This window comes from Triticum dicoccoides, chromosome 5A (genome assembly GCF_002162155.2).
Source record: "Triticum dicoccoides isolate Atlit2015 ecotype Zavitan chromosome 5A, WEW_v2.0, whole genome shotgun sequence".
Lineage (NCBI taxonomy): Eukaryota > Viridiplantae > Streptophyta > Magnoliopsida > Poales > Poaceae > Triticum > Triticum dicoccoides.
In genome coordinates, this window is record NC_041388.1 from 708,650,532 (window position 1) to 708,676,970 (window position 26,439).

Here is a 26,439-nt window from a genome sequence, read left to right on the forward strand (position 1 = left end):
CTTGTCTCCTTGGCTTGGATACTTTGTTCTTGAATGGCTCCAAAGGAACCACGGAGGACCTTGGCGGTCACCCGGCAAGCCTTGCCGTGGGATGCTGCGACTGCCCATGCACAAGTTCGGGATACTAGGGTACCCCTACTCTAGTACACCGACAGGAGCCCCCTGGCCTGGGCCATACACGGTGCCGAGCGCTGTTGGGCCAGGCCCAAAACAGGGCACGGGCACGCGCGGCCTAGGTTACACCGTATCTCACTCCGTATCCACCGCGCCCTCCCTGAACGACACGCGTTGAATGCGGCATCGTGGGAGAGATCGTGGGTGGTTTCTTTATTCAGAAATGTGGAACGTCCGCCCCCTCCCTCTTTATAAGCAGGGGAAGCAGGGGAAGTTCGCCCATTTGCCCGTTGCTGATTCCAATCTCAGAAATCTCCGCCGCGCCCTCGCCTTCCCAAAGCTGAGAGAGAGAGAGCAGTGCTCCGCCCCCCATCGCCACCAGTACCACCAACGCCGTCGACCTTCTCCACAACTTCCGCCATGGCTCCAAAAGCCGACAAGGGGAAGGTCATGAAGTCGACCGAGGGCGCAGCGGCTTGCGGCGCTGCGGAAGGAGCGGGCCGTCTCCCCCCCCCAAGCTTGCCGCGAAGGAGCTGAGGGAGAACTACTACCTCTTCTGGTCGACGGAGACGCGCGCGCATCCGCGCACGAAGGTACTCCCCGCCGCCGCTTGGAAGAAGGCCCCAAACGGATACCCCTTCTTCGCATTGTTCTTCTACTGCGGGCTCTGCCCGCCATTCTCTGAGTTCTTCTGCGACATCATGAATACCTATGGATTCCACCTCCTTGACTTCACCCCCAATGCCGTTCTGACCATGGCAGTTTTCGCACATCTTTGCGAAAACTTTGTCGGAGTCCACCCCAGTGTAGCTCTCTTCCACCATTTCTTCATACCCCGAGTAGAGAGAGGGGAGCCACTATCCGGCGGAATCGCCTGGATCTCGAGGGCCGGCAAGAAAGAAACCTATCTGGAGGGAGAATTCCGCGGCAAGTGGGAGGAGTGGAGAGCAGACTGGTGCTGGATTGACGAGGAGAACCCGCAGCCATTCACCACCCGGCGCAAAACCCTAGTAGCACGCGGCAGCGATTGGAGTGACGTGGCCCTGGAAGACGAAAGGCTGAAGATTGCTGTCACCCGGATCCTATGCCTCAGGCTTGCCGAGCTTACTGTAGGCGCTGTTGGCGCAGACTTTCTTCGCCGCCGCATCGCCCCCCTGCAGGAACGAGGGAGGCCCACTTGGGAGTTCAAGAATGCGGCAGATATCATGAGGCTGCGGCCGGGCCTCAACTACAACTTCACTGTCCTGGAGCTCCACGCGATGCTGCAGGAGCTATTCAAGTATGACCCCCAACATCCCGAGGTCTTCAGGTTGCCGGGGGGCGTCATTCCGCTGTGCAACAATTCCTCGCTCGACCGCATCCGTGCAATGATGCAGGAGTGCGACTCGCACGGAATTGTGCCAACTTGGCGGGAGCCCGCAGACGACGTCGTGCAGCAGTTCTTCGATGACTTGGTGGAAGTGCCGATCCGCTCCGACGAGAAGGATGGCCTCACCTGCGACACCACCGATGCGGAGTTTGCACTCATCGCCACTAGGCTGGAAGAGGCGGCGGCAGCCGCGGCCGCGGGCGAATTTGGATTCACCGTGGAGGAGGCAGATGCAGCAGAGGCGGCAAGCCGTGCAGAGTGAGGGAGCCCGCCGGCAAGAAGGAGCTTGCCGGGCGTGACGCCGAGCCGAGCGAGCCCGCCAAGGATTCGAGCGGCTCACTGGACATCAACTCGTCTTCCACCTCATCTTCAGACAGCTCACCGCAAGTAGAGCCTCCATCCCCACCAAGAAGGCGTCTCCGCAAAGCCGGTGATATAGCGGAGCGGCAAGCGGGTCAACAGTCGCTGCACCGCATGACACGCTCCACCGCGGCAAACACTGTTGCCGCGGGAGCGCCTCATGCTGTGACAGCAACTGGAGCAGGATCTAGCCGGACCACCGCTTCAGTTCCTGCCGCTACTCACGCCGTGCCGGCAGCTGGAGCGGGGTCATCTCAGGCCACCGCCACTGCTTCCGCCAAGCGGCCAAGGGAAGCTTCTCCTCCGCCTCTTCGCGCCAGGCGCGCGCCGGACTTCGACTTCTCCGTGTTCATCGCCGACGAGGAAGAAGAAGAAGAGTAAGCTTCTCTTGCCGTACTTGCAGTTCTTCAATTCTTGCTATTTGTCTTGTTTCTCACTTGCTTTTCTCTGAACTTGTTCCTCTTTAGGACTCTGGCCCAGAGAGCAGCAAAGAGGGCCAAGGCCCCGGTGATCGTCATCGAGGACGAACCCACCGCGACGGCGGGGGGCGCGCCCGAGACAAGCTTGCCGGACCCGGCAACCCTTTTCCAGAGCAGCCCCCAGCGTAAGCATATGGTATACTTTCCGCTGCGAGGCGCGCATGGGTGCTTGTCTTTGCTGATATCTGCTTGTTGATTTGTGTAGAAGCAGAGCAGCCTCACCAGGAGCCAAGGGAGGATGCCCCGACAAGGGAGAACTCTCCGGCAAGGGAGGGCTTCCCGGTAAGGGAGAAGTCTCCGGCAAGGGAGGGTTCTCCGGCAAGGGACAGCACCAGCGGCCCCCCGACGGCGGAGACTACGACTGCAGAACCTGGTGCAAGTACTCCTCTTGCTTCAAAACTTCCCTTGGGTTCTTCTTCTCTTGATCTTCTTTTTATTGGATTTTTGCTTGACTCTTCTCCCCTTTTCGGCTGTCAGATCCATCTGCTACGGAGCCGATGGAGACCGAGGTTGCCGCCGAAGAAGCAGCCGGCGCTGGCGATCCCGCCGGCGCAGAGGCCGCCAAGGCTGCCGCTGTAGCAGCTGGCGAGGGGTCTGGCGATCGCACTGACGGCCCTGAGGCCGCAGGAGCGCCAGGCGCTACACCGACCACCGACCCATCCGCCGCTGCCGCAGCGCCCGGCTCCGAAGAGCCCCAGCCTGGCGTCTACTTGAAGACCGGCGACGACGTCTTCATCAACCTCCCCTGGGCGTCAAGCTCCAGGGCGCCGGTCGAGGGAGAGATCTTAGATGGGGAAGTGCTTGCCTCCGCAGGACTGACGCTGGTCGACGCGCCGAGCAGCAGCAGCAACGAGCCTGAAGAGGAGCGGCTGCTGCGGAAGCTGTTGTCGCTCTACCGCGCGCGACAAGCCAAGCTGGAATCCCGCGAGGCGCTTGTCGTGAAGGCGGGAGCAGACATAAAGAAGCGCGCGGAGGAGCTCGGGGGTTTCCACCGGGAGGCCCTCCGGGCCCTGGCGGAGGAGCGGGAGCAGCTTGACGAAGCACAGAAGGCCTTCCTCCTCGAGAAAGCTGAAGTCGAAGAGCAACAGCGGCTTGCCGCCGTGAAGCTATCCGCGGAGTAGGGCGAGCTGGCGCAGCGGAAGGTTAATCTTGACGCCCATGAGGAGGAGCTTGCCGCGCGCGAGGAAAGACTTGGCGGAGCCCTCAAGCAAGCGGAGGATGCTGCCGCCGCCGCCGAGGCCGCCAAGAAGGAGTTGGAGACGAGGGTGGCGCAGCTGGAGGCCGCTCTCGCCGAGAAGAGCAAAGAGCTCAGCGCCGCCAAGGACTCCAACACGGGTCTTGAGTTGAAGCTGACCGCTTTGACCAAGACGTTGGACAGCGCCAAGAAGCAGGAGGCGGCCTTGAGGGAGGAGATCAAGGCCGACAAGGCGCTGCTAGAGAGTGTTGCCGCCACCCAAAATGCCTTCAGGGAAACTGTGGAGCACTGGACGGAGAGTCTGGTGAATGTTGCCGCGGATATCGACAGGGAGCTGGTGCAGCTGGGGATGGCGGATCTCGGGTATCCCTCCGACGAGAGCCTCCAGCCCAGCGCCAACCTCACCCTGTTCTTCAAAGGCATGGCGACGGCCCTCCAACGACTCCGGGAGAGGATCCCAAAGCAGCTGGCCGACGAGTCGCGCAAGATCTGCGCGGGAGCCCTTCAGAAGGTGTTGATGAAGGTGGCCTTCCGCAACCCGGGCCTCCACCTCACCAATGTCCTCAGGACCTTGCCGCCAGATGCCGATCTAGAGGAGTCAAGGCCCTTGTCGCACCCATTGTGGACAAGGTGATCGCGTAGATTAGGCCGCCCATTTCTTCTTCTCTTGTCGCTGTTTGCTATGTTATGAAAACAATCTATTAGAGCCGTGACAAGCTATCTTTGTAATATAACGCTATTCTGGGCAATGATTGCAATGTTATTCCCTTTACTTGATTCCTTCCTTTGTATGTTTTTGCCGTACGCCTTTAGGGAACTTGTCGGTGCAGGCTCCTGAGCCGCGAGCGCTGAGTGCGGGACGTCAGCAGCCTGTTGGCGGTGCCGCTACCGACAAGAAACCTTGACGCAACTAGTTGCAGCTCACTTAAGTTGTTGAGCGGACTCGAAACAAAGTAAGGGTGCAACTAGCTACGAGTTGGTTCCTCCGCGTACAAGTTTTCCATACAAAGTGCGGTCGTTCAAGGGAAATAACTTAAAAATTTAAAAAATCTGATTGCTCAAACTTTGGCAACTTAGCTTTTCTGTTGTTTGCTTCCCGGCAAGGCAAGACTTTCTTGAACGACGCCTGGTCCACACCATTATCTTCTCCTTTCCTCCCCGGCAAACTTGTGGGCGAGGGAACCTTCCTTTCCTTGAGAAAAAAGAAAGAAGAGAAAATAAAGATACGGAGCCTTACAGCTCGTTATTGCTTACCGTGGAGTAGGTGCTGCACAAAGTGTCAGATCATATGTGCCAAAAAATAGAGAGCATGAAATTGACAAAATGTGTGGAGCACATGAGCTTTACTTATGCACGGGGTCTGCGCCCGGCTTTGTACAAAGGATTACATGCAACAGCGGCAAGACTTGTACAAAAGGTGGTTGCCGGAACAGGTTCCGGCAACCGCGCCTTACAGGTAAAACTTACGAAGATGTTCAATGTTCTAGGAGTTGCTCACCGGAATGCCATCTCCGGTCTCAAGGCGGACAGCGCCAGGCCTAGTGACTCGTTTCACCCGGTAAGGGCCTTCCCACTTCGGCGTCAACTTGTTGGAATTCTTGGCGGACTGAACACGCCGAAGAACAAGGTCGCCTTCCTTGAGACTTCTGGCGTTAACTTTGCGGCTATGGTAGCGGCGCAAAGCTTGCTGGTAGCGAGCAGCTCACACAGCAGCCTGAAGACGGTCTTCCTCAAGGAGTAGTGCGTCATCTTGTCGCAGCTGCTCTTGCTCAAGCTCATCATAAGCGAGCACTCGAGGTGACCCGTATACGAGTTCCATGGGGATAACTGCCTCTGCTCCATAGACTAGAGCGAAAGGTGTCTGGCCAGTGGCTCGATTTGGCGTCGTTCGGATCGACCAAAGAACCACCGGCAGCTCCTCGATCCAGTTTCTTCCGCACTTGTGCAGCCTGTCGAAAGTTCTGGTCTTGAGCCCGCGCAGCACTTCAGCATTTGTCCTCTCCGCTTGACCGTTGCTTCTCGGGTGGGCAACAGAAGCGAAGCAGACCTTGGCGCCAAGATCTTGGACGTACTGCATGAAGGTGCGGCTCGTGAATTGTGTACCGTTGTCGGTGATTACCCTGTTAGGGATCCCGAAGCGGCAAACAATCAACCTGAAGAACTTGACTGCTGACTGTGCTGTCACCTTCCTCACTGGTTCCACTTACGGCCACTTTGTGAACTTGTCGATTGCTACGTACAAGTACTTAAAGCCCCCGACTGCTCGGGGAAAGGGGCCGAGGATGTCGAGCCCCCAGACCGAAAATGGCCAGGATAAAGGGATCGTCTGGAGAGCTTGAGCTGGTTGGTATATCTGCTTGGAATGGAACTGGCACGCTTCACACTTGGTTACTTGTGCAGTTGCATCCTGGAGGGCTGTCGGCCAAAAGAAACCTTGCCGGAATGCTTTGCCGACAAGTGCTCTTGCGCCAATGTGGTGTCCACATATGCCTCCATGTATCTCTGTCAACAGCTTTTGTCCGTCTTCCCGGTGATTACTTCAATTTCACAGTGTTGAGTCTTCTTCTGTACAGTGCCTTGTCGACAAACTGGTACATACTTGACTGCCGGGCTACTCTTTCCGCTTCTTCTTGCTCTTCGGGAAGTTCTCCTGTCTGAAGGAAATGGACAATTTGCTGTGCCCATGATGGAGCTTGTGGCTCGACAACAAGGACTAAAGGCAAATCTGCTGCTGCGGGAACATCCGCTTCTACAGCAAGAATCTGCGGCTCTACCGGAGCTTGACGTTCCCCGGCAAGCTTGCCGGAGCAAAACTTGTCGGGAGCTTCTGCTTCAACGGAACAAACCCTAGGGCTTGCCGGAGCAGATTGCTCCTCAGCGCAAGGCAAATCTGTTGCTGTGGGAAAGTCCGCTTCCACGGCAAGAATCTGCGGTTCTGCCGGAGCTTGACGTCCCTGGCAAGTTTGCCGGAGCAAAACTTGTCGGGAGCTTCTGCTTCAACGGAACAAACCGTAGGGCTTGCCGGAGCAGACTGCTCCTCAGCGCTCTTGGCGTTGATCTTGGGGACCTTCTTGGCGGCGGCTTCGGGGAGCTCTGCCAGCAAATAGTCACCAGAAATCAACTTGCTCTTCTTGCTCTGTCCAGTTGATGGCCTTACAGACGGTTGAGTCAGCTTGAGCACAAAAATCCCTGGTTCCACAGGTAACTTAAGTGCGGCGCACTTTGACAGGCCATCGGCAATGGCGTTCTGAGCTCTTGGAACATGCTCCATCTGTAGGCCGTCAAAGTGCTCTTCTAGCTTTCTCACTTCATCGACGTAGGCTTCCATCAACGGACTCTGATAATTCTTGTTTACTTGCCGGACGACAAGCTGCGAGTCACCCCTGACAATGAGCTTCTTGATCCCAAGGTCTGCCGCAATTCTGAGGCCGGCAAGCAAGCCTTCATACTCTGCAGTATTGTTTGTTGCTTGCTCCTTGGGAAAGTGCATCTGGACTACGTACTTGAGGTGCTCTCCGGCGGGCGCTACAAGCAACACGCCAGCGCCGGCGCCTTGCAGCGAGAAGGCACCATCAAAGTACGTCAGCCACTCTTTGGTCGCTTCATTGACGGGGATGCTTGTTTCTGGAATTTCTTCATCTGGTGTTGGCGTCCATTCTGCTATGAATTCTGCCAATGCTCTGCTTTGGATAGTTGAAGTACTCTCAAACTTAAGGCCAAAGCTTGACAATTCCAGTGCCCACTCAACAATCCTGCCTGTCGCTTCTGGATTCTGTAGTATCCTCTTCAGCGGAAAGCGAGTGATAACTGTGATCTCATGTGCTTGGAAGTAATGGCGCAGCTTTCTCGAGGCCATGAGAAGGCCGAAAGCAATTTCTGCACACCAGAGTACCTTGACCTAGCCCCTTGCAGAAGGGAACTAACAAAGTAAACTGGGCGCTGCACCATTCTCTTCTGTATCTCCTCGCGAGTCTGTGCAGATCCATCCTTGTCGGGACCAGAACTTGTCGGGGAAGCCCCCTGCTTGTCGCTGGATGCGCCTGCCGCGGTTGCTGGCTCGTCATCTGCCTCCCTCTCCGCTACTAACGCAGCACTAACCACTTGATTGGTTGTCTCTATGTACAACAACAACTTTTCTTGTGGCTTAGGTGCGGCAAATATTGGAGGGGAGGACAGGTATCTCTTCAAGTCTTGCAGCGCAGCCTCCGCTTCTGGAGTCCATTTCATTGGACCTGCCTTTTTCAATAATTTGAAAAATGGCAAGGCGCGCTCAGCAGACCTAGAGATAAACCTGCTGAGAGCAGCCACGCAACCGGCAAGCCTTTGTACATCCTTGACGCGCTTTGGTGCTTCAATCTGCTCAATGGCCTTGATCTTGTCGGGATTGGCTTCAATTCCCCGCTGAGACACGAAGAACCCGAGAAGCTTGCCAGAGGGGACTCCAAACACACATTTCTCTGGGTTCAGCTTGAGGCTAATTTTGCGCAGATTTGTGAAGGTCTCGTCTAAATCTTGAATCAGGGTTACTCTGTCCTTGCTCTTGACCACTATGTCATCCATGTAGGCTTCCACATTTCTGTGTATTTGTGGCTCAAGAGCGACATGGACTACTCTTGAAAATGTTGAACCAACATTTTTTAATCCGAAAGGCATCCGTACGAAACAGTACGTGCCACATGGAGTAATAAATGCGGTCTTCTCCTCATCCTCTTCTGCCATGAAGATCTGATGATATCCTGAGTATGCGTCAAGAAATGAAAGCAAATCACATCTTGCTATGGAGTCAACAATCTGGTCAATGCGCGGCAAAGGAAATGGGTCTTTGGGACAAGCTTTGTTAACATCGGTAAAATCAATACAAAGTCTCCATTTCCCGTTTGCCTTGCGCACGACTACAGGATTGGCCAACCACGTAGGATGGAGCACTCCTCTGACAAGGCCTACTGCTTCCAATTTCTTGATCTCTTCTGCAATGAATTCTTGGCGCTCCACTGCTTGCTTCCTGACCTTCTGCTTGACGGGCCGCGCATGAGGACAAACGACAAGATGGTGCTCAATTACTTTCCTGGGAACACCAGGGATGTCAGACGGTTGCCACGCAAACACGTCGACATCCGCCCGCAGGAAAGCAATGAGCACGCTTTCCTATTTAGGGCCGAGAGTGGCACTGATGGTGAAGGTACCACCAGTGCCGTCCTCCTTGGCGGACACCTTCTTCGTCTCTAGCGGAGCAGCCATCTTATTCTTACACTTGCCGGTGGAGCTCGATGGTGCCTCCTTGACGGCAGCGCAGCACTCCGAAGAGGTGCGCTTGCCGGAGTGGGCATCAGAACTCTTGCCGGACTTGGTCTTCTTCCCCCTGGGAGCTTCAGCGGCAAGTGACTTGCGGTCTGTTGTGGCTGTCGCTTCTCGGTAGATCTTGTCGGCGCAGATAAGGGCATCCTTCTTGTCGCCGGGGACAGAGATGACGCTTATCGGGCCTGGCATCTTCAGCATGTTGTATGCGTAGTGAGAGGCTGCCATGAACTTGGCGAGTGCTGGACGGCCAAGTATCCCATTGTAAGGTAATGGAATATCGGCAACGTCAAAAGTGACTCTCTCAGTCCTGAAGTACAGCTCGCTGCCAAATGTTACTGGCAACGTGACCTTCCCCTTTGGCTTGCTCCTTCCCGGGTTGATTCCTTGGAATGTGCCGGTCTCTTCGAGCTCGCTGTCAGGGATTTGGAGTTTCTGGAGTACAGCGGAGGAGATCAGGTTCAAGTCGGCCCCGCCGTCAACTAACATCTTAGTGACTTTGAGGTTGCGGATAGTTGGTGAAACCAACATCGGCAAGCACCCGACCGCGGTTGTGCGATCAGGGTGGTCCTCAATATCAAAGATGATTGGCGTGCTGGACCAATTCAGAAGCTTGCGTGACTCGACAGGTGGTTCCACCGCATTGACTTCCCGCACCCACTGCTTGAGTTGACGGTGTGAAGTATGCAGAGATGCACCGCCGTCAACGCACAAGACCTCTATGGCTTTCTGGAACTCCTGCTCACTGGTCTCGACATCCTCCATGTCTTCGTCGTCGTCGTCATCTTCATCCTTGTCGCGGCTGCGGGGAGGCCTGTCTCCTTGCCGCTGCTTGGCCTTGCCGCGGCGTCCTCCCCGACCGGCGCGCTTCTTGCCGGGTTCTCCATCGCCACCTCGGGCCCTCTCCTTGTCGCGTCGCTCGTACTCAGCCTTTTGTTGCTGGACAAGCTGCTTGACCTTCTTGCAGCTCTGGAGGTCATCGCCCTTGGTGCGGTGGATCTTGCAGTACTGCTTGTCGGTGCCGTCCTGCTTGTCGGCGACTGCCACAGCCTGGCGGTTGGTGCATGCGGCAATCTCCTTGCCGGAGCTACCAACATTGGCTTTCTTGGTGCCACCCTCGTTGCCGGACTGCTCAACGACTAGCACGTCTTTGCCTTTCTTCTTCCTGTTCCGCCGCCGGTTTTTCTTTGCCGGGGCAGCATCCTCACTGTCAGATCCTCCTGCTCCTATATTCTCTCCGGGGAGTCTCCTCCCTTCCTCAGCACGTGCACACTTGTCGGCCAGGGCATATAGCTCACTGACGTCTCTGATCTTGCACATCGCCATCTCCTCCCGCATCCTACGGTTACGCACGTTCTGATGGAACGCGCTGATGACCGCGGCAGGGTGGACATCTGGGATGTTGTGCTGTACACGGCTGAATCTCTGAATGTATTTGCGCAGGGGCTCTCCTTCCTTCTGGGCGAGCAGATGAAGGTCACTCTCTTGGCCATGAGGTTTGTGGCCTCCTGTAAAGGCGCCGACAAACTGATGGCATAGGTCTGCCCAGGAGGATATGGAGCTGTCCGGCAAGTGCATGAGCCAGGATCTGACGTTGGGCTTGAGCACCAGCGGGAAGTAGTTGGCAAGGATCTTGTCGTCCCGTCCCCCGGCAGCCTGCACCGCGATGGTGTAGATGCTGAGGAACTCCGACGGATGGGACTTGCCGTCGTACTTCTCTGGTACGTCTGGTTTGAAATTCTTCATGCTGGGCCACTGGACTTGCCGCAACTCACGAGTAAACGCAGGGCAACCTACCGCATACGGCAAGTCGCCTGGTTCCCCTGGCGCATGCATGTCAACAGAGGGCCCAGCGCGCTGGTCTGATTGACGTCGCGCTTCTCTTCGGCGCTCGATGCGAGTACGAGCGTCTTCTTGCTGTTGTTCGTGAAGAACTTGGAGCTGATCGCGACGAGCTCGTGGATCTAATGACGCGGTGGAGTCGCTGTCGAGGTAGATCCGGCAAGTCGGCGATCTTGGCCTTCGGGGCGGAGAGTGCACAGTGGTTGCACCCCCACCAGTCTTGTCGCCATCGGCTTGTGCCTGGCTGACTTGCCATGGCTGCGACGTGCTTGGCTGCCGTTGAGTGTCGCCGTTGGCGAAGCCGATGAGATTCTAAATGGTGGCCCTCCAGTTGTCGATCTTGTCCGCCGTTGGAGGGTAGTCTAGGAGCAGTTGAGCTCGCGCCAAAGCTTCTGCTGCAGTGGCGGGTGGCGGTGGCGAACGGTGCGAGGAGCGGGATATGCTCGGACTTCTAACTATGTTAGAAGGAGCAGTATCTCGTCCAGGCGACCGTGCCTCGCTCGCGCCAGCATGCTGGCGTGCATGCTGGTCTTGAGCACTCCGAGATCCGTCAACTCGATCTTGGTCCAGCAAACGCATGGTACCGTGAGCACCATGACGCTGCCGGTCCCGCACCTCCTGAGATGGGCGCGGTGCATGTACGGACGCCGAGGTCTTGGAGTGCGCCCGGTCGTTGTGGGAGCCGGCCACGCCGCCGATGGGCAGCGCAGCCATGTCCTTGGACCTGGCAGCACCGCGAGCTGCCTCGTCGACGCCCGTTCTTCCGCCGGCGTCCGCCCCACCAGCCGTTTGCTCCGGCGGTGGTGGGTTCGGCGCGGACAGAGCAGCTGCCTCCGAAACCTTCTTCTTTGGCGGCATGTCGATGAAGATGATGAAGATCTAGCCCGCGTGAACGCCGGATCTGGTTCGCACAACCTCGACGCCCCCTACCTGGCGCGCCAAAGATGTCGGGGAACTGATCCACGAACACCTATGGGACCGGTGGGCCGAGTCCCTTTCGATTCGGTGAGGGCGGAGGTCGTGCAAAGAGCAGATCGAGGCGAAGCACGCGAGCAGTTTACCCAGGTTTGGGCCGCACGGATGCGTAAAACCCTACTCCTGCCTTGTGGTTTGTATTGATCTCTTGCTCGGGAGCGCGGAATGCTAGGGTACGCACCAGCAGCTAGCGAGACCGAGCGTGAGTGTCCTCTGAACTGGCTAACTAGCTAACCTGCTAACCAGCCAACCCCCCTACATAGCGCATGGGCCTCCTTTTATATGCTCAAGGGGTCACCTACAGGTGGCAACGTAGACAAGGGTAAAAATGGAAAGGTGATGCGGTAGGTACAGCTACTCGCTACAGTGTATCATACCTAACCCTGACGGCAGGGGACAAGGGCATTAAATGCCCATCTGTGTTGCCTAAACAGTGCAAAAGGGACCATTCGGGACGCCACCGCTCGCCATGATGGCAATCTTGTTAGCGCCGCTCGCCACTGCGCACCGCTGGCTGCACAGCCTCCCGCCACGCACGCCTGGAAGGGACCCAGAGCGACACGTTGAAGGATGTGCTAGAGCGCGGGCACAGAGTGGTGGCTTGCCGCGGCAAGTGCCTTGCCGCGGTCGTTGTCTTGTCACGTCCGGGAGCTTGTCGCTCACCGGGCCTTGCCGAGACGCGAGGTGCGCCGCGGGAAGTTCCTTGAGATGCCTTGGGTGGCCTTCCCCGCAAGCTCCTCTTGCCGGGGTCTTGTCTCCTTGGTTTGGATACTTTGTTCTTGAATGGCTCCAAAGGAACCACGGAGGACCTTGGCGGTCACCCGGCGAGCCTTGCCGCGGGATGCTGCGACTGCCCGTGCACAAGTTCGGGATACTAGGGTACCCCTACTCTAGTACACCGACACCCCGGTACTCCGGTAAAATCCCGATTTCACCCGGAACGATTCCGATATCCAAATATAGGCTTCCATTATATCGATCTTTATGTCTCGACCATTTCGAGACTCCTCGTCATGTCCATGATCACATCCGGGACTCCGAACAACCTTCGGTACATCAAAATACATAAACTCATAATGAAACTGTCATCGTAACGTTAAGCGTGCGGACCCTACGGTTCGAGAACAATGTAGACATGACCGAGACACGTCTCTGGTTAATAACCAATAGCGGAACCTGGATGCTCATATTGGTTCCTACATATTCTACAAAGGTCTTTATCGGTCAGACCGCATAACAACATACGTTGTTCCCTTTGTCATCGGTATGTTACTTGCCCGAGATTCGATCGTCGGTATCTCAATACCTAGTTCAATCTCGTTACCGGCAAGTCTCTTTACTCGTTTCGTAATACATCATCTCGCAACTAACTCATTAGTTGCAATGCTTGCAAGGCTTAGGTGATGTGCATTACCGAGAGGGCCCAGAGATACCTCTCCGACAATCGGAGTGACAAATCCTAATCTCGAAATACGCCAACCCAACATGTACCTTTGGAGACACCTGTAGAGCTCCTTTATAATCACCCAGTTACGTTGTGACGTTTGGTAGCACACAAAGTGTTCCTCCGGTATACGGGAGTTGCATAGTCTCATAGTCATAGGAACATGTGTAAGTCATGAAGAAAGCAGTAGCAACATACTAAACGATCGAGTGCTAAGCTAAAGGAATGGGTCAAGTCAATCACATATTTCTCCTAATGATGTGATCCTGTTAATCAAATAACAACTCTTTGTCTATGGTTAGGAAAGATAACCATCTTTGATTAACGAGCTAGTCAAGTAGAGGCATACTAGTGACACTCTGTTTGTCTATGTATTCACACATGTATTATGTTTCTGGTTAATACAATTCTAGCATGAATAATAAACATTTATCATGATATAAGGAAATAAATAATAACTTTATTATTGCCTCTGGGGCATATTTCCTTCAGTCTCCCACTTGCACTAGACTCAATAATCTAGTTCACATTGCCATGTGATTTAACACCAATAGTTCACATCATTATGTGACCAACACTCAAAGGGTTTACTAGAGTCAATAATCTAGTTCACATCGCTATGTGATTAACACCCAAAGAGTACTAAGGTGTGATTATGTTTTGCCTGTGAGAGAAGTTTAGTCAACCGGTCTGCCATATTCAGATCCGTATGTATTTTGCAAATTTCTATGTCAACAATGCTCTGCACGGAGCTACTCTAGCTAATTGCTCCCACTTTCAATATGCATCTAGATTGAGACTAGGAGTCATCCGGATCAGTGCCAAAACTTGTATCGACGTAACCCTTTTACGACGAACCTTTTGTCACCTCCATAATCGAGAAACATATCCTTATTCCACTAAGGATAATTTTGACCGCTGTCCAGTGATCTACTCCTAGATCACTATTGTACTCCCTTGCTTAACATAGTGTAGGGTATATAATAGATCTGGTACACAACATGGCATACTTTATAGAACCTATGGCTGAGGCATAGGGAATGACTTTCATTCTCTTTCTATCTTCTGCCGTGGTCGGGCTTTGAGTCTTACTCAATTTCACACCTTGTAACACAACCAAGAACTCTTTTCTTTGACTGTTCCATTTTGAACTACTTCAAAATATTGTCAAGGTATGCACTCATTGAAAAAACTTATCAAGCGTCTTGATCTATCTCTATAGATCTTGATGCTTCATATGTAAGCAGCTTCGCCGAGGTCTTTCTTTGAAAAACTTCTTTCAAACACTCCTTTATGCTTTGCAGAATAATTCTACATTATTTCCGATCAATAATATGTCATTCACATATACTTGTCAGAAATTCTGTAGTGCTCCCACTCACTTTCTTGTAAATACAGGCTTCACCACAAGTCTGTATAAAACTATATACTTTGATCATCTCATCAAAGCGCATATTCCAACTCCGAGATGCTTGCACTAGTCCACAGATGGATCGCTGGAGATTGCATATTTTGTTATCATTTTTAGGATTGAAAAAACCTTCTGGTTGCATCATATACAATTCTTCTTTAAGAAATCCATTAAGGAACGCAACTTTGCTTATCCATTTGCCAGATTTCATAAAATGCGGCAATTGCTAACATGATTTGGACAGACTTAAGCATAGATACGAGTGAGAAACTCTCATCATAGTCAACATCTTGAACTTGTCGAAAACCTTTTTGCGACAATTCTAGCTTTGTAGATAGTAACACTACTACCAGGGTCCGTCTTCCTCTTGAAGATCCATTTATTTTCAATTGCTTGCTGATCATCGGGCAAGTCAACCAAAGTCCACACTTTGTTCTCATACATGGATCCCATCTCAGATTTCATGGCTTCAAGCCATTTCGCGGAATCTGGGCTCACCATCGCTTCTTCATAGTTCGTAGGTTCATCATGATCTAGTAGCATGACTTCCAGAATAGGATTATCGTACCACTTTGGTGCGGATCTTACTCTGTTTGATCTACGAGGTTCAGTAGCAACTGGATATGAAGTTCTATGATCATCATCATTAACTTCCTCACTAATTGGTTTAGGTGTCACAGAAACCGGTTTCTGTGATGAACTACTTTCCAATAAGGGAGCAGGTACAGTTACCTCATCAAGTTCTACTTTCCTCGCACTCACTTCTTTCGAGAGAAACTCCGTCTCTAGAAAGGATCCATTCTTAGCAACGAATTTCTTGCCTTCGGATCTGTGATAGAAGGTGTACCCAACTGTCTTCTTTGGGTATCCTATGAAGATACATTTCTCCGATTTGGGTTTCAGCTTATCAGGATGAAACTTTTTCTTATAAGCATTGCAAACCCAAACTTTAAGAAACAACAACTTTGGTTTCTTGCTAAACCACAGTTCATACAGTGTCGTCTCAAAGGTTTTAGATGGTGACCCTTTTTTCGTGAATGCAGCTATCTCTAATGCATGATCCCAAAACGATATTAGTAAATTGGTAAGAAACATCATAGATTGTACTATATCCAATAAAGTACGGTTATGACGTTCGGACACACCATTATGTTGCGGTGTTCCAGGTGGCATGAGTTTGTGAAACTATTCCACATTGTTTTAATTGAAGACCAAACTCATAACTCAAATATTCGTCTCTGCGATCAGATCGTAGAAACTTTATTTTCTTGTCACGATGATTTTCCACTTCACTCTGAAATACTTTGAACTTTTCAGACTTATGTTTCATCAAGTAGATATACTCATATCTGCTTAGATCATCTGTGAAGGTCAGAAAATAATGATACCTGTCGCGAGCCTCAATATTCATCGGACCACATACATCAGTATGTATGATTTCCAACAAATCTGTTGCTCGCTCCATTGTTCCGAAAAATGGAGTCTTAGTCATCTTGCCCATGAGGCATGGTTCGCAAGCATCAACTGATTCATAATCAAGTGATTCCAAAAGCCCATCAGTATGGAGTTTCTTCATGCGCTTTACACTGATATGACCTAAACGGCACTGCCACAAATAAGTTGCACTATCATTATTAACTTTGCATTTTTTGGCTTCAATATTATGAATATGTGTAACACTACGATCGAGATCCAACGAACTATTTTCATTGGGTGTATGACCATCGAAGGTTTTATTCATGTAAACAGAACAACAATTATTCTCTGACTTTAATGAATAACCGTATTGCAATAAACATGATCAAATCATATTCATGCTCAACGCAAACACCAAATAACACTTATTTAGTTTCAACACTAATCCCGAAAGTATAGGGAGTGTGCGATGATGATCATATCAATCTTGGAACTACTTCCAACACACATCGTCACCTCACCCTTTACTAGTTTCTGTTTATTCTGCAACTCCCGTTTTGAGTTACTAATCTTAGCAACTGAACTAGTATCAAATACTAAGGGGTTGCTATAAACACTAGTGAAGTACACATCAATAACATGTATATCAAATATACTTATGTTCACTTTGCCATCCTTCTTATCCGCCAATCACTTGGGATAGTTCCGCTTCCAGTGACCAGTCCCTTTGCAGTAGAAGCACTCAGTTTCAGGCTTAGGTCCAGACTTGGATTTTTCACTTCAGCAGCAACTTGCTTGCCGTTCTTCTTGAAGTTCCCCTTTCTTCCCTTTGCCCTTTTCTTGAAACTAGTCATCTTGTCAACCATCAACACTTGATGTTTTTCTCGATTTCTACCTTCGTCAATTCAGCATTATGAAGAGCTTGGAAATCGTTTCCGTTATCCCTTGCATATCATAGTTCATCACGAAGTTCTACTAACTTGGTGATGGTGACTAGAGAATTTTGTCAATCACTATTTTATCTGGAAGATTAACTCCCACTTGATTCAAGCGATTGTAGTACCCAGAGAATCTGAGCACATGCTCACTGCTTGAGCGATTCTCCTCCATCTTTTAGCTATAGAACTTGTTGGAGACTTCATATCTCTCAACTCGGGTATTTGCTTGAAATATTAACTTCAACTCCTGGAACATCTCATATGGTCCATGATGTTCAAAACGTCTTTGAAGTCCCGATTCTAAGCCGTTAAGCATGGTGCACTAAACTATCAAGTAGTCATCATATTGAGCTAGCCAAACGTTCATAATGTCTGCATCTGCTCCTGCAATAGGTCTGTCACCTAGCGGTGCATCAAGGACATAATTCTTCTGTGCAGCAATGAGGATAAACCTCAGATCACGGATCCAATCCGCATCATTGCTACTAACATCTTTCAACACAATTTTCTCTAGGAACATATAAAAATAAACACAGGGAAGCAACAACGCGAGCTATTGATCTACAACATAATTTGCAAAATACTACCAGGACTAAGTTCATAATAAATTTAAGTTCAATTAATCATATTACTTAAGAACTCCAACTTAGATAGACATCCCTCTAATCATCTAAGTGATCACGTGATCCAAATCAACTAAACCATAACCGATCATCACGTGAAATGGAGTAGTTTTCAATGGTGAACATCGCTATGTTGATCATATCTACTATATGATTCACGCTCGACCTTTCGGTCTCAGTGTTCCGAGGCCATATCTGCATCTAGGCTCGTCAAGTTTAACCTGAGTATTCTGCGTGTGCAAAACTGGCTTGCACCCGCTGTAGATGGACGTAGAGCTTATCACACCCGATCATGACGTGGTGTCTGGGCACGACAAACTTTGGCAACGATGCATACTCAGGGAGAACACTTTTTATCTTGAAATTTAGTGAGAGATCATCTTATAATGCTACCGTCAATCAAAGCAAGATAAGATGCATAAAAGATAAACATCACATGCAATCAATATAAGTGATATGATATGGCCATCATCATCTTGTGCATGTGATCTCCATCTCCGAAGCACCATCATGATCACCATCGTCATCGGCGCGACACCTTGATCTCCATCGTAGCATCGTTGTCGTCTCGCCAATCTTATGCTTCTACGACTATCGCTACCGCTTAGTGATAAAGTAAAGCATTACAGGGCGATTGCATTGCATACAATAAAGCGACAACAATATGGCTCTTGCCAGTTACCGATAACTTGGTTACAAAACATGATAATCTCATACAATAAAATTTAGCATCATGTCTTGACCATATCACATGACAACATGCCCTGCAAAAACAAGTTAGACGTCCTCTACTTTGTTGTTGCAAGTTTTACGTGGCTGCTACGGGCTTAAGCAAGAACCAATCTTACCTACGCATCAAAACCACAACGATAGTTTGTCAAGTTGGTGTTGTTTTAACCTTCGCAAGGACCGGGCGTAGCCACACTCGGTTCAACTAAAGTTGATGAAACTGACACCCGGCAGCCACCTTTGTGCAAAGCACGGCGGTAGAACCAGTCTCGCGTAAGCGTACGCGTAATGTCGGTCCGGGCCGCTTCATCCAACAATACCGCCAAACCAAAGTATGACATGTTGGTAAGCAGTATGACTTATATCGCCCACAACTCACTTGTGTTCTACTCGTGCATATAACATCAAACCATAAAACCTGGCTCTGATACCACTGTTGGGGAATGTAGTAATTTCAAAAAAAGTCCTACGCACACGCAAGATCATGGTGATGCATAGCAACGAGAGGGGAGAGTGTTGTCTACATACCCTCGTAGACCAAAGCGGAAGCATTGACGCAACGTAGAGGAAGTAGTCGTATGTCTTCCCGGTCCAATAGATCCAAGCACCGTTACTCCGGCACCTCCGAGTTCTTGGCACACGTTCAGCTCGATGACGCTCCCCGGGCTCCGATCCAGCAAAGCTTCGGGGAGGAGTTCCGTCAGCACGACGGCGTGGTGACGATCTTGATATTCACCCATCGCAGGGCTTCGCCTAAGCACCGCTACAATATGACCGAGGTGGAATATGGTGGAGGGGGGCACCGCACACGGCTAAGGGACGATCACGAAGATCAACTTGTGTGTTCTAGGGTGCCCCCCTACCCCCGTATATAAAGGAGATAAGGGGAGGGGGCGGCCGGCCAAGGAGGGCGCGCCAAGGGGGAGTCCTACTCCCACCAGGAGTAGGACTCCCTTCTTTCCTAGTTGCAGAAGGAGAAGTGGAAAGAGGAGGAAGAGGGAAAGGAAAGGGGGGGCGCCGCCCCCCTCTCCATGTCCTATTCGGACTAGGGAGGGGAGGGGCGCGCGGCCACCTCTTGCCTCCTTTCCTCTTCTCCCTTAGGGCCCATGTAGGCCCAATAACCCCCGGGGGGGTTCCGGTAACCCCCCGGTACTCCGGTAAAATCCCGATTTCACCCGGAACGATTCCGATATCCAAATATAGGCTTCCAATATATCGATCTTTATGTCTCGACCATTTCGAGACTCCTCATCATGTCCATGATCACATCCGGGACTCCGAACAACCTTCATAAACTCATAATGAAACTTTCATCGTAACGTTAAGCGTGTGGACCCTACGGTTCGAGAACAATGTAGACATGACCGAGACACGTCTCCGATCAATAACCAATAGCGGAACCTGGATGCTCATATTGGTTCCTACATATTCTATGAAGATCTTTATCGGTCAGACCGCATAACAACATACGTTGTTCCCTTTTGTCATCGGTATGTTACTTGCCCGAGATTTGATCGTCGGTATCTCAATACCTAGTTCAGTATCGTTACCGGCAAGTCTCTTTACTCGTTTCGTAATACATCATCTCCCAACTAACTCATTAGTTGCAATGCTTGCAAGGCTTAGGTGATGTGCATTACCGAGAGGGCCCAGAGATACCTCTCCAACAATCGGAGTGACAAATCCTAATCTCGAAATACGCCAACCCAACATGTACCTTTGGAGACACCTGTAGAGCTCCTTTATAATCACCCAGTTACGTTGTGACGTTTGGTAGCACACAAAGTGTTCCTCTGGTAAACGGGAGTTGCATAATCTCATAGTCATAGGAACATGTATAAGTCATGAAGAAAGCAATAGCAACATACTAAATGATCAAGTGCTAAGCTAACAGAATGGGTCAAGTCAATCACATCATTCTCCTAATGATGTGATCCTGTTAATCAAATAACAACTCTTTGTCTATGGTTAGGAAAGATAACCATCTTTAATTAACGAGCTAGTCAAGTAGAGGCATACTAGTGACACTCTGTTTGTCTATGTATTCACACATGTATTATGTTTCCGGTTAATACAATTCTAGCATGAATAATAAACATTTATCATGAAATATGGAAATAAATAATAACTTTATTATTGCCTCTAGGGCATATTTCCTTCAGGGGCATCTAGGTCAGGCCTATGACCCTACCCTAGGTACATAGCTTCATCATTAGCCCCCGAATGGTTCGCAGACTGAGTGGAGAAGGAGTTGAGAATTCCTCCGATTCAATTTTTGTGCTCCGGGAGTGACTTAATGCGACCAAGCGAACAACCATGATGATCTCAACTCCTTTTCAGTCACCTTGATCCACTCTTGAATCTGCCAAGTGAATTTTATCGTGATGTCTTGAGTACTGATATGAAGAAGATATTCGGTCTGACAGATTGCCCTGCTGTGCGTGGATATCATGGGATTTGGATTTGGGGAAGCGTGCGGCTTGGGAGAGGCCGCAGTAATCGTAAGGGATTAGGTGAGGCCGCCTTGATCACCGCACCACCTTTTTTGCCACGTACCTCACGCGCGACTCTTGCGGGATTTGATTGAATCATCCGGAACCACAGGTCATCCACTCGGAAGCGGCCCCATATAAGGCGTCGGGCCGGGGTTTTCTTTGAACAGTGCGTCTTCGTTCTTCTCTTTCCCTCTTAGTTTTCTCTACTGCATCTTCTCCTACTCCAGCGCCGCCACCCCATTCGAGCTCTGCTCGCCGCGATGGGAAAGGAGAAGACGGTGGCATTGGAGTGTGCGAAGAAGGCGACGGTGAAGGCGAAGGGGAAGAAGTCCGGCCGGGGTGGATCTTCCTCGAGGGCCGGCCTGCCGCCAGGCTGGATCCAGGGCGACTGGTTTCGCTCGACGATCCGTCAAGATGACATCGATGACCTGGTTGAGTGGGGATTGATCCCCACGAATCGGCGTGACTCCCGGGGAACGAGACCGAGCCGTAGCCACAGGAGGGTGAGCGCGTTCTCCTCGCTACTCACGTCGACCACAGGTTTTCCTTGCGTCCCCACCTTTCTTTCGAGGTTTCTTGAACTCCACCACTTTACCCCGAACACCATCGTGTATCTTGCTGCTTTTGTGTCCATGTGTGAGAGCTTCCTGGGCTGTCGGCCACACTGGGGCCTCTTCAAACACGTATTCACGTGTTGTTCTCAGTCGGTCAAGAAGGCCAACCCGAGTGACGAGATGACGCAAGTGATTCAGATGTGCGGGGGTCTTGGGATTCAGATGAGGAGTAAAAGTACTTTCCCAGCCATGATCCTTCCTGAGTCGGTCTGAGGGTGGCAGTCAACCTGGTTCTACTGCAAGGACCAGCCGACTCCGGGTCAGTCGACTGGACTTCCCCCCTTTTTCGGCCCGAGTGGAGAAGCCCTCTGCTTTGAAAGTGATCCCAGAGGAGAAGGCGCAAGTGAAAGTGCTGGTTGAGCGAGTAGTTCAGCTCGTCCGTGATGGGGCAACCGATATGGATCTATTTGAGGTCTTCCTCAGGCGAGCATCCAACCACTTCAAGCTTGTGACCATCCGATGTGGATGTATTCGGGCACCGACGACACCACTCGGATCCATCCATAGGAAGTCGACGATACTACATTGGAAGGGTGGCTAAAGGGTATTACTGGCAACAAAGACAACCCCAGGGGATCCCAGAGGATTCCTCCACTCAACAACTCGTACAAAACCGACAAGGTATGACTCCACATGGTCGAGTGTCTTCTTGATTTATCAAGTAGCTGTTTGCTATCATCCAACTGACTCGTATCTTGGCTGTTGTCTTCCAGGCCCTAACTGAGATGTACTCGATGCCCAACGGGGAGCAGGAGCAGGACCCAGAGGGAGAAGCAAGTGGAGTTGAAAGCGGCGAGTGGCACTCTAATGATGAAGAGGACGAGGATAGCGACGACCCGAGTGATGAAGAAGAGGTCGACTCTCCTCCTCGTAGGGAAAGACGATCCAAGCTTTCTCACGATCCAGCAAGCGCCTGGGGCAAAGCGACCGTGCAAACTGGCAGTCATCGAAGCGCCCTCGGATGTCTTCTCCAGCGCCGACTGAGAAGGCGTCGAAGCAACCGAAAGCTACGCCGTCCAAACCGCAAAAAGCCTTGCCGAAGATAAAGTTGTTGGAAATATGCCCTAGAGGCAATAATAAATTGGTTATTATTATATTTCCTTGTTCATGATAATCGTTTATTATCCATGCTAGAATTGTATTGATAGGAAACTCAGATACATGTGTGGATACATAGACAACACCATGTCCCTAGTAAGCCTCTAGTTGACTAGCTCGTTGATCAATAGATGGTTATGGTTTCCTGACCATGGACATTGGATGTCGTTGATAACGGGATCAAATCATTAGGAGAATGATGTGATGGACAAGACCCAATCCTAAGCCTAGCACAAGATCATGTAGTTCGTATGCTAAAGCTTTTCTAATGTCAAGTATCATTTCCTTAGACCATGAGATTGTGCAACCCCCGGATACTGTAGGAGTGCTTTGGGTGTGCCAAACGTCACAACGTAACTGGGTGGCTATAAAGGTACACTACAGGTATCTCCGAAAGTGTCTGTTGGGTTGGCACGAATCAAGACTGGGATTTGTCACTCCGTGTAAACGGAGAGGTATCTCTGGGCCCACTCGGTAGGACATCATCATAATGTGCACAATGTGATCAAGGAGTTGATCACGGGATGATGTGTTACGGAACGAGTAAAGAGACTTGCCCGTAACGATATTGAACAAGGTATCGGGATACCGACGATCGAATCTCGGGCAAGTATCGTACCGCTAGACAAAGGGAATTGTATACGGGATTGATTAAGTCCTTGACATCGTGGTTCATCCGATGAGATCATCATGGAGCATGTGGGAGCCAACATGGGTATCCAGATCCCGCTGTTGGTTATTGACCGGAGAGGTGTCTCGGTCATGTCTGCATGTTTCCCGAACCCGTAGGGTCTACACACTTAAGATTCGATGACGCTAAGGTTATAGGGAAAGTATGTACGCGGTTACCGAATGTTGTTCGGAGTCCCGGATGAGATCCCGGACATCACTAGGACTTCCGGAATGGTCCGGAGGTAAAGATTGATATATAGGAAGTATGGTTTTGGCCACCGGAAGTGATCCGGGCATCACTAGGACCTCCCACCAAGGCCCAAGGCGCCTCCAAGAGGGGAAGGGGGCAAACCCTAGGGCAGATGGGCCCTAAGGCCCACCCCAGGTGCGCCTCCCCCTCTCCCCCTTGTGGCCGCCACCCAGATGGGATCTGGGGGCTGCCGCCACCCCTAGGGAGGGAACCCTAGGTGGGGGCGCAGCCCCTCCCCTCCCCCTATATATACTTGAGGTTTGGGGCTGCCCAACACATGTGATTTTCTCTCCCTGTTGGTGCAGCCCTACCCCTCTCCCTCCTCGTCTCTCGTAGTGCTTGGCGAAGCCCTGCTGGAGTCCCGCGCTCCTCCACCACCACCACGCCATCGTGCTGCTGCTGGATGGAGTCTTCCCCAACCTCTCATTCTCCCCTTGCTGGATCAAGGCGTAGGAGACTTCACCGGGCTGTACGTGTGTTGAACGCGGAGGTGCCGTCCGTTCGGCACTAGGATCATCGGTGATTTGGATCACCACGAGTATGACTCCATCAACCCCGTTCACTTGAACGCTTCCTCTTAGAGATCTACAAGGGTATGTAGATGCACTCTCCTTCCCTAGTTGCTAGATTACTCCATAGATTGATCTTGGTGATGCGTAGAAAATTTTGAATTTCTGCTACGTTCCCCAACAAAAGTGGCCATCCCCATTGCTTCCGGGTATTAGTTGGGCTTGATTTCTTGTTTTAGTATGAATCTGGATTTGAGTCGATTCGTTTCGTCGGACATGACCGACTGAATTCTGAAATTTCTAGTGCTGCTACCTCTGGGACTTCCACCCACCAGCATGAAGACGAGGACATGGAAGATGCGATCACCTCCAACCTGGGTACAATCCTCCTGATCTTTTTCTCGGCTGTATGGTCGATTAAATTCTGGTGACTCATCTGGGGTCGGCTGATTTCTTTGCAGCCCCTCCCAATGTCATTGAGCTTCCGGATGATGACGAGGACGTGCCGCTGAGGCCCAGGAAGAAGAAGGCAATAGCTAGCAAGACATCCCAGTCGGAGCCGGTGGCGGAGCAGGTAGTTCAACGGCTCGAAGATGCGAGTATGGTTTCTGTAACCTTTGCTGACCCAGTGTCGAGTGCGCATCCTACATCATCGACTGCTCCAGAGCTTGTTTCAACCGTCCAACTTCATGCTTCGGATCTCCAAGCCGCTGTGTCTGGACCATCCGTCCGCTTCTTTGCCACTCATCATGTTCCAGAAGCCAGTCGGACGCCGCTGCAGAGGCTATTCGTCAGGCTGGCATAATGATGGAGTGGGTGAAGGCGGTGCACGAAAGCAGTCAGGCTGCTTATGACGCCAGCGCGGCTCTTCGAGCCAATGTCCACGTAAGTTAACTTCCGACTGAACTTGTTCTTTTAGGATATGCTACCCGAATATTTTCCTTCGCGCAATCTTTCATTGTCTTGCACTTCGAGATTGTACACCCACTGGGTGCAGCCGAGTGGAATCTGAACCAGTCGGGGCACGCCAAGTGCACCCACTGGGTGTAGTCCCCGAGACTACAGTCGACTGCTGGCAGTCGGTTGGGGTCTGAGCACTTCCTCTTTTTTTGACTCGGCCTGGGTGGACCGGCCGAGTGGAATCCAAACCAGTGAGGGCACGCTAAGTGCACCCACTGGGTGTAGTCCCCAAGACCGCAGTCGACTACTGGCAGTCGGTTGGGGTCTGAGTACTTCTCCCTTCTATTTTTTATACTCGTTCTGGGCGCACCAGCCGAGTGGAATCCAAACCAGTGGGGGCACGCTAAGTGCACCCACTAGGTGTAGTTCTTTTTTTATACTCGGTCTGGGCGGACCAGCCGAGTGGAATCCAAACCAGTGGGGGCATGCTAAGTGCACCCACTGGGTGTAGTCCCCGAGACCGCAGTCGACTGCTGTCAGTCGGTTGGGGTATGAGTAGTCTTGAAGTTTATTCACTCGGAAGTAGATAATCTTTGATCTTGTCAATTGATATGTCTTTTACTCACTGTAGAAATCTTGTTCGCTTATCTCCAAGTTTGCCGAATTTTATTCACTCAACCTTGACCTGGAGTTGGCTCAATAGAACTTGAAGAAGGCTCAAGATGAAGTCGCTGGTATGGAAGGTAATAGCCTATCGACTGCTTATCTTGACCATCTTTCAAGTTATCTCTTCATTGTTCTGTTTGATCTAAATGTGTATTTTGCAGAGAAAATGAGGCTGGCCCTGGAGAAGAAGGACTTGGACCTTGCAGCTGCGCAGAAGGAGGCTCAGGAGAAGACTGCCCTTGCTGACTAGAAACTAGCTTCGGTCGGAGGGCTCGAGGAAGAAATCAACAAGCTGAAGTCGTCTCTCACTGAATCCAATCGAGAGGTGAATCATCTGAAAAAAGATAAAGTGGCTCTGAATGACCAGCTGGAAAGCATGACTCGCAGGAGGAACGATTTGGAGGCTTATCTGAAAGCTCTCACCAAGAAACTCTTTCTTATGCTCGATGGTATCCCTTTTTTACCCGACTGTTTTACTATTTGTAAGTTAGACCTGAGCAGTCGACTCATTAACTCCTTGACTCTGCAGAATTCTGCCAAACTTTGAAGAGGAGACCGGACGGATCGATACGGGCTTGGACCCTATCCTTTCTCCAGTCGGTGACAAGGCTGCCATGAATGTGCTTCGACTGGAATCCCGCGTCGCCAGTATTACAAGTTATCTTTCCCGTCTGAAAGTTGCAGTTTCACACATCAACTCATCGCTCTGGCTCGACTCAATGAGGTCCCTGGTCGAGTGCAGGAATGGAAGAAGTCCTCTGCCCGATGCGGTGCTGATGTGGCTCTGTCACTGGTCAGGGTCCACTGAAGAGAAGCTCGAGAAGAGATGCTGGCGGCGATCAAGGTCGCCAACACAAAAAGGCACGACTTCCAGTGGTTCATGGAGACTTTCATTGCTGCTGCCACTCGGATCGCTGACGGGATTGATTTGGACGAGTTCGTCGAGCCTACAAGTCCTCCTCCTGCCGAGTGAACAAACTTGATACTTAAACTTGCTTTAAATTTTCCTCGGAATGCCAAGTCGTTTTTGTAACCGTTAAACTCC